Genomic DNA, 16,256 nt, shown 5'->3' with positions numbered 1-16,256 from the left:
CTAACCCTAACCCTAACCCTAACCCTAACCCTAACCCTAACCCTAACCCTAACCCTAACCCTAAAACCCTAACCCTAACCCTAACCCTAACCCTAACCCTAACCCTAACCCTAACCCTAACCCTAACCCTAACCCTAACCCTAACCCTAACCCTAACCCTAACCCTAACCCTAACCCTAACCCTAACCCTAACCCTAACCCTAACCCTAACCCTAACCCTAACCCTAACCCTAACCCTAACCCTAACCCTAACCCTAACCCTAACCCTAACCCTAACCCTAACCCTAACCCTAACCCTAACCCTAACCCTAACCCTAACCCTAACCCTAACCCTAACCCTAACCCTAACCCTAACCCTAACCCTAACCCTAACCCTAACCCTAACCCTAACCCTAACCCTAACCCTAACCCTAACCCTAACCCTAACCCTAACCCTAACCCTAACCCTAACCCTAACCCTAACCCTAACCCTAACCCTAACCCTAACCCTAACCCTAACCCTAACCCTAACCCTAACCCTAACCCTAACCCTAACCCTAACCCTAACCCTAACCCTAACCCTAACCCTAACCCTAACCCTAACCCTAACCCTAACCCTAACCCTAACCCTAACCCTAACCCTAACCCTAACCCTAACCCTAACCCTAACCCTAACCCTAACCCTAACCCTAACCCTAACCCTAACCCTAACCCTAACCCTAACCCTAACCCTAACCCTAACCCTAACCCTAACCCTAACCCTAACCCTAACCCTAACCCTAACCCTAACCCTAACCCTAACCCTAACCCTAACCCTAACCCTAACCCTAACCCTAACCCTAACCCTAACCCTAACCCTAACCCTAACCCTAACCCTAACCCTAACCCTAACCCTAACCCTAACCCTAACCCTAACCCTAACCCTAACCCTAACCCTAACCCTAACCCTAACCCTAACCCTAACCCTAACCCTAACCCTAACCCTAACCCTAACCCTAACCCTAACCCTAACCCTAACCCTAACCCTAACCCTAACCCTAACCCTAACCCTAACCCTAACCCTAACCCTAACCCTAACCCTAACCCTAACCCTAACCCTAACCCTAACCCTAACCCTAACCCTAACCCTAACCCTAACCCTAACCCTAACCCTAACCCTAACCCTAACCCTAACCCTAACCCTAACCCTAACCCTAACCCTAACCCTAACCCTAACCCTAACCCTAACCCTAACCCTAACCCTAACCCTAACCCTAACCCTAACCCTAACCCTAACCCTAACCCTAACCCTAACCCTAACCCTAACCCTAACCCTAACCCTAACCCTAACCCTAACCCTAACCCTAACCCTAACCCTAACCCTAACCCTAACCCTAACCCTAACCCTAACCCTAACCCTAACCCTAACCCTAACCCTAACCCTAACCCTAACCCTAACCCTAACCCTAACCCTAACCCTAACCCTAACCCTAACCCTAACCCTAACCCTAACCCTAACCCTAACCCTAACCCTAACCCTAACCCTAACCCTAACCCTAACCCTAACCCTAACCCTAACCCTAACCCTAACCCTAACCCTAACCCTAACCCTAACCCTAACCCTAACCCTAACCCTAACCTAACCCTAACCCTAACCCTAACCCTAACCCTAACCCTAACCCTAACCCTAACCCTAACCCTAACCCTAACCCTAACCCTAACCCTAACCCTAACCCTAACCCTAACCCTAACCCTAACCCTAACCCTAACCCTAACCCTAACCCTAACCCTAACCCTAACCCTAACCCTAACCCTAACCCTAACCCTAACCCTAACCCTAACCCTAACCCTAACCCTAACCCTAACCCTAACCCTAACCCTAACCCTAACCCTAACCCTAACCCTAACCCTAACCCTAACCCTAACCCTAACCCTAACCCTAACCCTAACCCTAACCCTAACCCTAACCCTAACCCTAACCCTAACCCTAACCCTAACCCTAACCCTAACCCTAACCCTAACCCTAACCCTAACCCTAACCCTAACCCTAACCCTAACCCTAACCCTAACCCTAACCCTAACCCTAACCCTAACCCTAACCCTAACCCTAACCCTAACCCTAACCCTAACCCTAACCCTAACCCTAACCCTAACCCTAACCCTAACCCTAACCCTAACCCTAACCCTAACCCTAACCCTAACCCTAACCCTAACCCTAACCCTAACCCTAACCCTAACCCTAACCCTAACCCTAACCCTAACCCTAACCCTAACCCTAACCCTAACCCTAACCCTAACCCTAACCCTAACCCTAACCCTAACCCTAACCCTAACCCTAACCCTAACCCTAACCCTAACCCTAACCCTAACCCTAACCCTAACCCTAACCCTAACCCTAACCCTAACCCTAACCCTAACCCTAACCCTAACCCTAACCCTAACCCTAACCCTAACCCTAACCCTAACCCTAACCCTAACCCTAACCCTAACCCTAACCCTAACCCTAACCCTAACCCTAACCCTAACCCTAACCCTAACCCTAACCCTAACCCTAACCCTAACCCTAACCCTAACCCTAACCCTAACCCTAACCCTAACCCTAACCCTAACCCTAACCCTAACCCTAACCCTAACCCTAACCCTAACCCTAACCCTAACCCTAACCCTAACCCTAACCCTAACCCTAACCCTAACCCTAACCCTAACCCTAACCCTAACCCTAACCCTAACCCTAACCCTAACCCTAACCCTAACCCTAACCCTAACCCTAACCCTAACCCTAACCCTAACCCTAACCCTAACCCTAACCCTAACCCTAACCCTAAACCCTAACCCTAACCCTAACCCTAACCCTAACCCTAACCCTAACCCTAACCCTAACCCTAACCCTAACCCTAACCCTAACCCTAACCCTAACCCTAACCCTAACCCTAACCCTAACCCTAACCCTAACCCTAACCCTAACCCTAACCCTAACCCTAACCCTAACCCTAACCCTAACCCTAACCCTAACCCTAACCCTAACCCTAACCCTAACCCTAACCCTAACCCTAACCCTAACCCTAACCCTAACCCTAACCCTAACCCTAACCCTAACCCTAACCCTAACCCTAACCCTAACCCTAACCCTAACCCCTAACCCTAACCCTAACCCTAACCCTAACCCTAACCCTAACCCTAACCCTAACCCTAACCCTAACCCTAACCCTAACCCTAACCCTAACCCTAACCCTAACCCTAACCCTAACCCTAACCCTAACCCTAACCCTAACCCTAACCCTAACCCTAACCCTAACCCTAACCCTAACCCTAACCCTAACCCTAACCCTAACCCTAACCCTAACCCTAACCCTAACCCTAACCCTAACCCTAACCCTAACCCTAACCCTAACCCTAACCCTAACCCTAACCCTAACCCTAACCCTAACCCTAACCCTAACCCTAACCCTAACCCTAACCCTAACCCTAACCCTAACCCTAACCCTAACCCTAACCCTAACCCTAACCCTAACCCTAACCCTAACCCTAACCCTAACCCTAACCCTAACCCTAACCCTAACCCTAACCCTAACCCTAACCCTAACCCTAACCCTAACCCTAACCCTAACCCTAACCCTAACCCTAACCCTAACCCTAACCCTAACCCTAACCCTAACCCTAACCCTAACCCTAACCCTAACCCTAACCCTAACCCTAACCCTAACCCTAACCCTAACCCTAACCCTAACCCTAACCCTAACCCTAACCCTAACCCTAACCCTAACCCTAACCCTAACCCTAACCCTAACCCTAACCCTAACCCTAACCCTAACCCTAACCCTAACCCTAACCCTAACCCTAACCCTAACCCTAACCCTAACCCTAACCCTAACCCTAACCCTAACCCTAACCCTAACCCTAACCCTAACCCTAACCCTAACCCTAACCCTAACCCTAACCCTAACCCTAACCCTAACCCTAACCCTAACCCTAACCCTAACCCTAACCCTAACCCTAACCCTAACCCTAACCCTAACCCTAACCCTAACCCTAACCCTAACCCTAACCCTAACCCTAACCCTAACCCTAACCCTAACCCTAACCCTAACCCTAACCCTAACCCTAACCCTAACCCTAACCCTAACCCTAACCCTAACCCTAACCCTAACCCTAACCCTAACCCTAACCCTAACCCTAACCCTAACCCTAACCCTAACCCTAACCCTAACCCTAACCCTAACCCTAACCCTAACCCTAACCCTAACCCTAACCCTAACCCTAACCCTAACCCTAACCCTAACCCTAACCCTAACCCTAACCCTAACCCTAACCCTAACCCTAACCCTAACCCTAACCCTAACCCTAACCCTAACCCTAACCCTAACCCTAACCCTAACCCTAACCCTAACCCTAACCCTAACCCTAACCCTAACCCTAACCCTAACCCTAACCCTAACCCTAACCCTAACCCTAACCCTAACCCTAACCCTAACCCTAACCCTAACCCTAACCCTAACCCTAACCCTAACCCTAACCCTAACCCTAACCCTAACCCTAACCCTAACCCTAACCCTAACCCTAACCCTAACCCTAACCCTAACCCTAACCCTAACCCTAACCCTAACCCTAACCCTAACCCTAACCCTAACCCTAACCCTAACCCTAACCCTAACCCTAACCCTAACCCTAACCCTAACCCTAACCCTAACCCTAACCCTAACCCTAACCCTAACCCTAACCCTAACCCTAACCCTAACCCTAACCCTAACCCTAACCCTAACCCTAACCCTAACCCTAACCCTAACCCTAACCCTAACCCTAACCCTAACCCTAACCCTAACCCTAACCCTAACCCTAACCCTAACCCTAACCCTAACCCTAACCCTAACCCTAACCCTAACCCTAACCCTAACCCTAACCCTAACCCTAACCCTAACCCTAACCCTAACCCTAACCCTAACCCTAACCCTAACCCTAACCCTAACCCTAACCCTAACCCTAACCCTAACCCTAACCCTAACCCTAACCCTAACCCTAACCCTAACCCTAACCCTAACCCTAACCCTAACCCTAACCCTAACCCTAACCCTAACCCTAACCCTAACCCTAACCCTAACCCTAACCCTAACCCTAACCCTAACCCTAACCCTAACCCTAACCCTAACCCTAACCCTAACCCTAACCCTAACCCTAACCCTAACCCTAACCCTAACCCTAACCCTAACCCTAACCCTAACCCTAACCCTAACCCTAACCCTAACCCTAACCCTAACCCTAACCCTAACCCTAACCCTAACCCTAACCCTAACCCTAACCCTAACCCTAACCCTAACCCTAACCCTAACCCTAACCCTAACCCTAACCCTAACCCTAACCCTAACCCTAACCCTAACCCTAACCCTAACCCTAACCCTAACCCTAACCCTAACCCTAACCCTAACCCTAACCCTAACCCTAACCCTAACCCTAACCCTAACCCTAACCCTAACCCTAACCCTAACCCTAACCCTAACCCTAACCCTAACCCTAACCCTAACCCTAACCCTAACCCTAACCCTAACCCTAACCCTAACCCTAACCCTAACCCTAACCCTAACCCTAACCCTAACCCTAACCCTAACCCTAACCCTAACCCTAACCCTAACCCTAACCCTAACCCTAACCCTAACCCTAACCCTAACCCTAACCCTAACCCTAACCCTAACCCTAACCCTAACCCTAACCCTAACCCTAACCCTAACCCTAACCCTAACCCTAACCCTAACCCTAACCCTAACCCTAACCCTAACCCTAACCCTAACCCTAACCCTAACCCTAACCCTAAACCCTAACCCTAACCCTAACCCTAACCCTAACCCTAACCCTAACCCTAACCCTAACCCCTCACCCTAACCCTAACCCTAACCCCTCACCCTAACCCTGACCCCTCACCCTAACCCTGACCCCTCACCCTAACCCCTCACCCTCACCCTGACCCCTCACCCTCACCCTAACCACCAAACCCTGACCCTGACCCTAACCCTAACCACCAAACCCTAACCCTAACCCTAATTTTCCACCGTTTATTGTGATCCACACAGTTAAAGGCTTTCGCATTGTCGATAAAGCAGAAATAGATGTTTTTCTGGAATTCTCTTGCGTTTTCCATGATCCAGTGTGTTGGTTACTACGAGTGAAATGACACAGAACATACAAGACACACAAGAGACAGACAGTACACCACTCTGGCCAGAGGAACAGAACTGGGTAAACTAATTGCCGTTTATTATTATAACGCCCTCCTTAGGCAGAATTCCAGACTGTGAGAATAAGCCTTTTCAGTACAGTGCAGGTGCATACATGTTATCGTACAGCAAAGAGGAGTGAAATCTCTGTCTACTGCAGAGTCTGCACAAAGCCCTCATCTCCCTCTTATCTCAAGAAGGGAATGCTCCCTCGTTTGCAAGGGACCATTAAACTCAAGGCTGTATCCAGATTCTTTGGCAGAACGCCTCGTATGCAAGGACGCTCAGCCTGAGCAGAGAGACCCGTTTGCAGGCATATCTCTGCTCCCCTATTAACCCTTCACAGTGGATGTTGGCAATTTGATCTCTGGTTCCTCTGCCTTTTCGAAAACCAGCTTGAACATCGTGGAGTTCACGGTTCACGTATTGCTGAAGCCTGGCTTGGAGAATTTTGAGCATTCTTTTGCTAGCCTGTGAGATGAGTGCAACTGTGTGGTAGTTTGAGCATTCTTTGGCATTGCCTTTCTTTGGGATTGGAATGAAAACTGACCTTTTCCAGTCCTGTGGCTACTGCTGAGTCTTCCAAATGTGCTGGCATATTGAGTGCAGCACTTTCACAGCATCATCTTTCAGGCTTTGAAACAGCTCAACCGGAATGCCATCACCTCCGCTAGCTTTGTTCGTAGTGATGCTTTCTAAGGCCCACTTGACTTCACTTTCCAAAATGTCTGGCTCTACATTAGTGATCACATCATCATGATTATCTGGGTGGTGAAGATCTTTTTTGTACAGTTCTTCTGTGTATTCTTGCCACCTCTTCTTAATATCTTCTGCTTCTGTTAGGTCCATACCATTTCTGTCCTTTATCGAGCCCATCTTTGCATGAAATATTCCCTTGGTATCTCTAATTTTCTTGAAGAGATCTCTAGTCTTTCCCCTTCTGTTGTTTTCCTCGATTTCTTTGATCGCTGAAGAAAGCTTTCTTATCTCTTCTTGCTACTCTTTGGAACTCTGCACTCAGATGCTCATATCTTTCCTTTTCTCCTTTGCTTTTTGCCTCTCTTCTTTTCACAGCTATTTTTAAGCCCTCCTCAGACAGCCATTTTTTTTTTTTTTGCATTTCTTTTCCATGGGGATGATCTTGATCCCTGTCTCCTGTACAATGTCACAAATCTCATTCCATAGTTCATCAGGCATTCTATCTATCAGATCTAGACCCTTAAATCTATTTCTCACTTCCACTGTATAATCATAAGGGATTTGATTTAGGTTATATCTGAATGGTCTAGCTGTTTTCCCTACTTTCTTCAATTTGAGTATGAATTTGGTAATAAGGAATTCATGATCTGAGCCACAGTCGGCTCCTGGTCTTGTTTTTCTTGACTGTATACAGCATCTCCATCTTTGGCTGCAAAGAATATAATCAATCTGATTTCGGTGTTGACCATCTGGTGATGTCCATGAGTAGAGTCTTCTCTTGTGTTGTTGGAAGAGGGTGTTTGCTATGACCAGTGCATTTTCTTGGCAAAACTCTATTAGTCTTTGCCCTGCTTCATTCCGCATTCCAAGGCCAAATTTGCCTGTTACTCCAGGTGTTTCTTGACTTCCTACTTTTGCATTCCAGTCCCCTATAATGAAAAGGACATTTTAGGATGGCACCAAACATTATTCATGTATAGTCCCAAATCTCTTTAGTTTCTCTGTAAAAGGAAATTAGTTTTTAGTAGTAAATGTTTCAAAATCTTATTTTATTTGGAAATGACCTAACTATTCAATAGACTTCCAACACTTAGCACAACCCTTAGAAATTTAAGTTACACCAATCTGGAGAGACTATTTTAGGCAGATATTTCTAAAGAATAATTATTCTTAATCGAGTTTATATAAAAGCTCATATCTCATTTACGTTTTTTAGAAGTTTCTTCACTCGAGGTAATTTCCTTCTTGACAAACTTGTAACAGATATAATATTTAACTTATATTAAACCTAGGTACAATGAAAATATTCTACTTAATATTAACTACTCTAACACATGTCTATATTAGATAGGTCAGCAAACAAACATTAATATCAGGTATCTACATTTGAATCAGTTCTAATGAGGTGGATGAAACTGGAGCCGATTATACAGAGTGAACTAAGCCAGAAAGAAAAACACCAATACAGTATACTAACACACATATATATGGAATTTAGAAAGATGGTAATGATAACCCTGTATGCGAGACAGCAAAAGAAACACAGATGTATAGAACAGTCTTTTGGACTCTGTGGGAGACGGGGAGGGTGGGATGATTTGGGAGAATGGCATTGAAACATGTATACTATCATGTAAGAAACGAGTCGCCAATCTAGGTTCGATGCAGGATACAGGATGCTTGGGGCTGGTGCACTGGGATGACCCAGAGAGATGGTACGGGGAGGGAGGTGGGAGGCGGGTTCAGGATTGGGAACACGTGTACACCCATGACGGATTCATGTTGATGTATGGCAAAACCAATACAGTATTGTAAAGTAAAATAAATTTTTTTTAAAAAATCAGGTATTCAATACTGAATATTTCCCAGTTCACATGAACCTGGAATTTATTGTTTAATTTAGAATTATTTGATTTGTAAGTGCTTACCTTTTTTTAAGCCAAATAAATACAGCTCATTAACAAATTAACCTCAAAAATATTACCCAGAGACAAAGACATACCAAGACATATTTAGACAGTGCAAGATCTAGCTTCATTTTCTAAGTTTAGTCATGAATTAGATATTACAATATAAAATTTACTAGTTTATAAAAAATAGTTGAAATAAATAAAATTTTTAAAGTCTTTTTCCCTCAGTCTTGGGAGTTAGAGATGGTCTACATAAGTGTTCCTGAGAGCCCTGGTCTCAAGGCACAGGGAAAGAAAATCAAGTTCTAACAAAATGGTGGCAGGTCTAAACCAAATGGTGGCCAGACAAAGCAAAATGGCCATCAAAAATCACAACACAGAACACAGAGTTAAAAGACACACACATAAACCTGGCAGTCCTCATCAGAAACTCCCTTAAATACAAGAATACAGTCTCTCAGAAAACCTCCTAAAGAGACACAGAACTTCAGATCCAAGTACTAACATCAAGGAAGAAAAGGAAGCCAGCCAAGTTGAAAGAACAAGGGGGAGGAGACGGAAGAGGGGGGCAAAAGGGGTGGCCTTACAGATGTCTCCTGCCACCTACAGATACCCAGGCATTATGGGACTTTACCCTGGCCCTCCAGAGAAGGGAGGACTGGAACTTGGCCCTACCAGAAATCAGACCAGACCAGAACCAGAATTCGAGTTCTCTGCCAAGAGGAGGTGATCAATCTCCAATCCTCAGCTCAGGCTGAGGGCCCTTCGACCAGATTCCTGCGTCCAGGACCGGGGGACTAGAAAAACGGGGAATAGGAAGGGTTAAGGAGAGGAAAGAGAGAGGGAAAGGGAGAGAAGTCAATAAAGTCTCTTGTTCCTTACCCGGTTGGGGCACTCTGGCCAGTTGTCCACATCAGGAGGAGACCAGGGACAAAACGGTCCCAGTTGCGGCCACTGGGTCTGGTCCACTGGCAGGCAAGTTGGCCCCTGAGTACCCTGAGTGGTCAGGATATCAATCTCAGCGAAGAAGAGTCCCCGCCAGAGTCACCATTTGTTGCAGGAACAGGGACCCCTTCCAGGGCCCGAAACTGGGCTCTTGTCTAACACTTGGAAATGAATTGTCCGTGGAGACACATGTGCTGACAAAGCAAGAGATTTTATTGGGAAAGGGCACCCGGGTGGAGAGCAGTAGGATAAGGGAACCCAGGAGAACTGCTCTGCTTCATGGCTCGCAGTCTCGGGTTTTATGGTGATGGGATTAGTTTCCGGGTAGTCTTTGGCCAATCATTCTAATTCAGAGTCTTTCCTGGTGGCGCACGCATTGCTCAGCCAAGATGGATGCTAGCGAGAGGGATTCTGGGAAGTGGACAGACACGCAGTGTCTCCTTTAGACCTTTCCCGAACTCTTCCGTGTGGTGGTGGCTTATTAGTTCTGTGTTCTTTATCAGGATCTCCTGTCATAAAACAACTCATGCAAATGGTTACTATGGTGCCTGGCCAGGGTGGGTGGTTTCAGTCAGTGTGCTTCCCCTAACAGCTTGTCAACAAAGAAAGTATCTCTAAAAACAAGCAAAAAAAAAAAAAAAAACTCCTAAAAACCGTAAATGCGATATGAGCTTTTAGATAAACTATTAAAAATAATTATACTTTAAAATATCTGTCTATAATAGTCTCGATTGAAGGCAGAGGAGAAGGGGACAACAGAGGATAAGATGGTTGGATGGCATCACTGACTCAATGGACATGAGTTTGAGCAAGCCCCTGGAGTTGGTGATGGACAGGGAAGCCTGGCATCCTGGAGTCCATGGGGTCGCAAAGAGTCAGACACGACTGAACAACTGAACTGAACTGAACTTAGAGTAGTTTCTCAAGATTTTGTGTACCTGAATTTCTATCGTTATGCTAAACTAAGTGACAACAGTGTATTGAATAGCTAGGTCATTTCCAAATAAGTTAAGGTTCTGAAACATTCACTAGTTGACAGGTCCTTCCTCTTACACAGAAACTAAAGAGATTTTTGACTATCCTGAATAGTGTCTGGTGCCATCCTAAGAGGTTCACTATAAGAAAGCAATTTTTTTGATAGTATCACTGATGTGTATGTTTACCAACCTATAGAATGCCAATATAAAAGTCAATTCTTGGTTGCTTAAGGAAAACGTATGTCTTTGTTATTAAAGAAGGTATAAGGAATGAAATCACATTTTATGAAGGAAAAAGAAGCAGTTCTGACTTACAGGTGGCAGTTTCAAGATGAGAGAAGCAAAGGAATGGGTACAGAAAGGGATAACAAGGTTTATTGGAAAGTGGACCCCCAGAAAAGAGTTTTATGCCTGGTACAAGCTTTCTTGAGATGTTGAACTACCTTTGCTAATGGATTTTAAGTTTCTTTACCTCTTAATTGATCTGTTCTAGGTTTACCTTTGAAATCTTTTGTTAACTTTGGCTAAGCAGAGGTGTTGTTTCACAGTAACTTATGTGATCCTACCTGACTGTTATAAACACTTTCAAAATTTATGAACAAACCTTCCTAAATAATTGACTTCTAGCTAACTTTGGGATGCTTCAGAGGGCCGCTGAGACCCCCCAAAGAGAGATATTAAACAACTTGAGTTCATTTTGGAATGTTAAACTACATGGGAAGTGTTTTCAGAAACAGTGATGAATCTTCTCAAGTTATATTGTATGATTGATGATACTAATATAGATATCCTAGAAATTATGTGACATTCATGAAAATCTGATATGTTCTGGTAAAATGCTGTCAGTTATAATTCTAGCTATCATATTCCAGTGTTTCAAGTCACAGCAATGACCAGATTACTTTGTCAGTTTCGATTTAATCAGGTTTTAAACATGCCTTCTATGGTTTCACACTGATCCCTCTGTAAATATACTGCTCCTTCAGGATGTATGGAAAAGACTTTTCTCAGCTTACCCATAAACAATTTTGTTTGTTTGTTTGTTATCTGGTAAGCTGGCCCCAGACTGGAATTTAGTCTACTCTCTAGGTTAAGAGAACACAGTTTTCTTAGAATGAAGCTTTCGATCACAGATTATGAATTTCTTTAACTTTCAGTGATTTATATTTGTTTTTATAATTTTTTTTACTTTGGTAAAGTAAATAAGCATTATTTAAGATTATGGTACATGTAGGATAGACCAAGCTTTCCCCACTCCTGCAAATTCCCTTAACCCCTCAGATTCTTCTGATGGGACCAAGGTCTCACTTCCCTCCAGTGGGACAATCCAAGCTTTTTATCAGCTGATCTGCCCCTGGTATTAGAGTCAATTGGAGCATTATTGGGTCCATAATTTAGGCGTGAAACCATGACTACATACAGGAAAGGTGACTTTTTGATGCAGGATGGCCATGACATTCCTTGAATTTCAGAGAAAATTGGTTTAAATGAAACTTTTTTTTTTCTTGTAAACTGCAAAGCTTGTTCTTTTAGCATATGCAATTGAAAACCTCTAGGTTGTCAGGTCAATTTTCATTCCAGCCCCAAAAAAAGGCAATGACAAAGAATGTTCGAACTGCCTCACAGTTGCACTCATCTCACCAGCTAGTAAAATAATGCTCAAAATTCTCCAAGCCAGGCTTCAACACTACGTGAACCGTGAACTTCCAGATGTTCAAGCTAGATTTAGAAAACGCAGAGGAACCAGAGATCAAATTGCCAACAAGGAAAAAGCAAGAGAGTTCCAAAGAAACATCTGTTTCTGCTTTATTGACTATGTCAAACCTTTGACTGTGTGGATCACAATAAAGTGGGGAAAATTCTTTTCTAGGGAAAACAGATGGGAATATCACACTACCTGACCTGCCTCTTGAGAAATCTGTATACAGGTCAGGAAGAAACAGTTAGAACTGGACATGGAACAACAGACTGGTTCCAAATAGGAAAAGGAATATGTCAAGGCTGTATATTGTCACCCTGCTTATTTAACTTATATGCAGAGCACATCGTGAGAAACGCTGGGTTGGATGGAGCAAAAGCTGGAATCAAGATTGCCAGGAGAAGTATCAGTAACCTCAGATGTAGAGATGACACCAGCATTATGGCAGAAAGGGAAGAAGAACTAAAGAGCCTCTTGATGAAAGTGAAAAAGGAGAGTGTAAGAGCTACCTTAAAGCTCAACATTCAGAAAACTAAGATCATGACATCTGGCCTCATCACTTCTTGGCAAATAGATGAGAAAACAGTGGAAACAGTGGCTCAGAAATCACTGCAGATGGTGACTGCAGCCGTGAAATTAAAAGAGGGTTGCTACTGCTGCTGCTAAGTCATTTCAGTCATATCTGACTCTGTGCGACCCACCAGGCTCCCCTGTCCCTTGGATTTTCCAGGCAAGAACACTGGAATGGGTTGCCATTTCCTTCTCCAATGCATGAAAGTAAACAGTGAAAGTGAAGTCACTCAGTTGTGTCCCACTCTTAGCGACCCCATGGACTGCAACCTACCAGGCTCATCCGTCCGTGGGATTTTCCAGGCAAGAGTACTGGAGTGGGTTGGCATTGCCTTCTCCAAAAAGACGCTTATGACTTGGAAAGTAAGTGATGACCAAACTAGACAGCATGCTAAAAAGCAGAGACGTTACTTTGCCAATAAAAATCTATCTAGTCAAGGCTATGGTTTATCCATGTGTCATGTATGGATGTGAAAGCTGGACTATAAAGAAAGTTGACCACCGAAGATTTGATGCTTTTGAACTGTGGAGACCCAACCACTCCATCCTAAAGGAAATCAGGCCTGAATATACATTGGAAGGACAAATATGAACCTGAAACTCCAATACTTTGGCCACTTGATGCAAAGAGCTTACTCATTTGGAGGTCACTTTGATTTGCCTGTGAGTGTGGGAGCCCAACCTAGGTGCAGGGCCTCAGGGGCAATTGCTACTGAATAATGAGATTAACTCAAGTGCATTCCAGCCCTGTGTGACTCTCAGCACACAAGAGACTGGGAAAGCTATCTATCTTGGAGGAAGGAAAGGCAGGCAAGAAAGTGTGTTTTCAGGGCTCTCCTCACAGCTGGGGTTTGGCTCCTCAGAGGTCAGACCACCAAGCCTGCTCCAAGGGCCTCAATTCCCAAGTCAGGGCCATGTGTCACCCTACACTTTCCGAGCCTTGCAAACACATTTCTAGGTCAGCCCAGTACTGCCCATGGGGAAGGAGGCTTCGGGAGTGTATCACACCACAGCAGGGTGCCATGCTGGGGTCACCTAGCTGAGGGGCACCTGGCACCTCCCATGGGCCCCCAGCGAAGAGTGGCAGGCTGAGCCCTGGCTTGGGAAAAACCAAAGCGGAGAGCACAGCTAGCTCTGGTAGAGGGAAGCAAACAGCCATGGGAGGCCTTTGCAAGCAGTTACTTTTTTCTCTACCTCTGGTGGTAAACATTGGCCTGATTTCCTAATCTGGTAGGATCCTCACCTTCACACACCCATGTACCTTTTTCTCAGTAATCCGGTCTTTGTAGACTTTTGTTACTCCTCATCAATAGCCCCAAAGTTCCTGGAGACCCTCCTGACCAAGCACAGGTCCATATCTCTCTATGCATGTGTGCACAGCTGAGCTTTTTCCTGAACTTCTTGATTTTGGAGACATTCCTTCTTGCAGTAATGGTTTATGACCGCTATGTGGCCAACTCCAATCCTCTTCTCTACATGGTGATCATGTCCAGAAAGGTGTGCATGCAGCTAGTAGCAGGCCCTTACTTATACAGCTTTTCTGTTGCTTTCCTGCACACAATTTTTACTTTTCAATTGATCTACTATGGCCCCAATGTTACTAATCACTTCTGTTGTGATGATGTCCCTTTGATGGCCCTTGCCTGCTCAGACACCAGCCTCAAAGAGATCTTGATTCTTATCTTTGCTGGATTCAACATGATCAGCTCTTTGACCACGGTCCTTGTTTCTTACCTATACGTTGTGGCTGCCATCCCGAGAATCCAGTCTGCAGAAGGGAGGCGCCAAGCATTCTCATCCTGCGGTTCCCATCTGACTGCTGCCACTGTGCTCGACGGGACTCTGATCTTCATGTATCTGCAGCCCAGATCAAACCATTCCCTTGACACAGACAAAGTGGCCTCTGTCTTCTACACAATAGTCATTCCTTTGTTGAATCCCATGATCTGCAGCCTGAGGAACCAAGAGGTAAAACATGCCTTGAGGAAAGCCTTTGAAAAATGTTATTTCCTGTCTCTAATAAACATTAAGATGTTCTCGTAACACTGACTGTCTTGGAACCATGCCACATGCAGACACGTTGTGTTTATTATCTTTTGACAGGTTAATTTTATTTCTACCACTTTTATATGAGCAAAACGACTTTGCACATGTGTTCTATTTTTCATATAATTTATAAGTAAGATAAACGGTTTAAATGATTATAATGCACATTTTTAACAAATTGCTAGTATTTGCATCTGCGACACGTGATAGTTTTGACCTGGATAGTTCCTATTTAACTGTTAATAAGATTTAGCCACTGCTTTCAAAAATGTTTCTATTTTATACATTGTGGAGACAGAAAAGGGAGGTGGTAAAGTAAATTTCTTGTCCATCCACATGCCGCTCGTGCAGTAGCTGCTCCTCAGCTGCACCCTGTCCGCTAAAACTCGTCCCTCTCTGCTTCTGGCCCCACTGGACTCCCTGTCGGTCACTCTCTGTAATCCCATGGTTCTCATGTTGTTTGAAAAGGTGTCATTTTTCGACACACAGATCTGGAAATCAGGGACAGCTTTTGGAAAGTCATACTCTCTTTTTCTGTATCAAAACAAAAGTGCAGACATACCCCTATATTCCCTCAGCAAAGCTTAAGATCCTTTTATAGTTTAGGGATTTGAAGAAATTACAATGGTCTGACAGGAAGCGGTAGTTTAAAACCAAGTTATAAACGTGGTTGCTGTCAGGTATCAGGAATATTGTTCTATGTTGGGGTGGTGGTAAAGTGATGCAATCTAAGACACACTTAAACCATCAACTGGAATGTATTTTTTTTAATTCATACTCAAATGTTTGGTGCCCACCTCGTGGGCGACACTGTGAGCTGCTCTCATGGGGCGAAATCAGGGCATCCTGACTGTGCTGGACAGTCTGCTGTTCTGGAAAATGCTGCAAAAACCTGACTGTATACGTTATTTAGAAACAGTTTAGCTTATTTTATCCAAGTTATCTTAGTAAACATTTCATTGTTAAATTAGATTTCACACTTATGTGAAGACATCAATATTGCCATGTTAAATTATTTATATTAAACTTTAATATATGCCTCACCTAATCTCAACACTATTATTAAAGCAGCAACAAGGTGTTCTAAGTGGATGTAAACTGTACAAACTCTGAAGAGAAGCAATGAATTGCAATCCTGATATTCAAGTTCTTAAGTCAACTTCTTTTGGGGTCAGGAAGCACAGTTGCAGAGAAATTAATCTTGGAAATCATGACTGTCAGTTGCCAAAGATAAAACTCAAGAGAGGAG

At 44.7% G+C, this 16,256-nt stretch overlaps 1 long non-coding RNA gene across 2 annotated transcripts in view; it reads right to left on the bottom strand.

Moving 5' to 3' along the window:
* Positions 1-7,211: 7,211 nt before the first annotated feature.
* LOC138419423 (uncharacterized) overlaps positions 7,212-16,256 on the bottom strand; it is a 28,824-nt gene continuing 19,779 nt past the window's right edge. Inside the window, exons 2-4 of one of the 2 annotated variants that reach the window (XR_011248964.1) lie at positions 14,696-14,914; positions 9,653-10,329; positions 7,212-7,789 (exon numbers count right to left, since the gene is read on the bottom strand). This is a non-coding gene — a long non-coding RNA (uncharacterized lncRNA). Of the gene's footprint in view, positions 7,790-9,652; positions 10,330-14,695; positions 14,915-16,256 lie in introns of those variants that run through there. The other variant, XR_011248963.1, reaches the window with a different exon arrangement.

The sequence above is a fragment of the Ovis canadensis genome, chromosome 14 (assembly GCF_042477335.2).
Source record: "Ovis canadensis isolate MfBH-ARS-UI-01 breed Bighorn chromosome 14, ARS-UI_OviCan_v2, whole genome shotgun sequence".
In the NCBI taxonomy this organism is placed as follows: domain Eukaryota; kingdom Metazoa; phylum Chordata; class Mammalia; order Artiodactyla; family Bovidae; genus Ovis; species Ovis canadensis.
The sequence above is the reverse complement of the archived record's forward strand: the minus strand, read 5'-3'. Positions and strand labels throughout refer to the sequence as shown.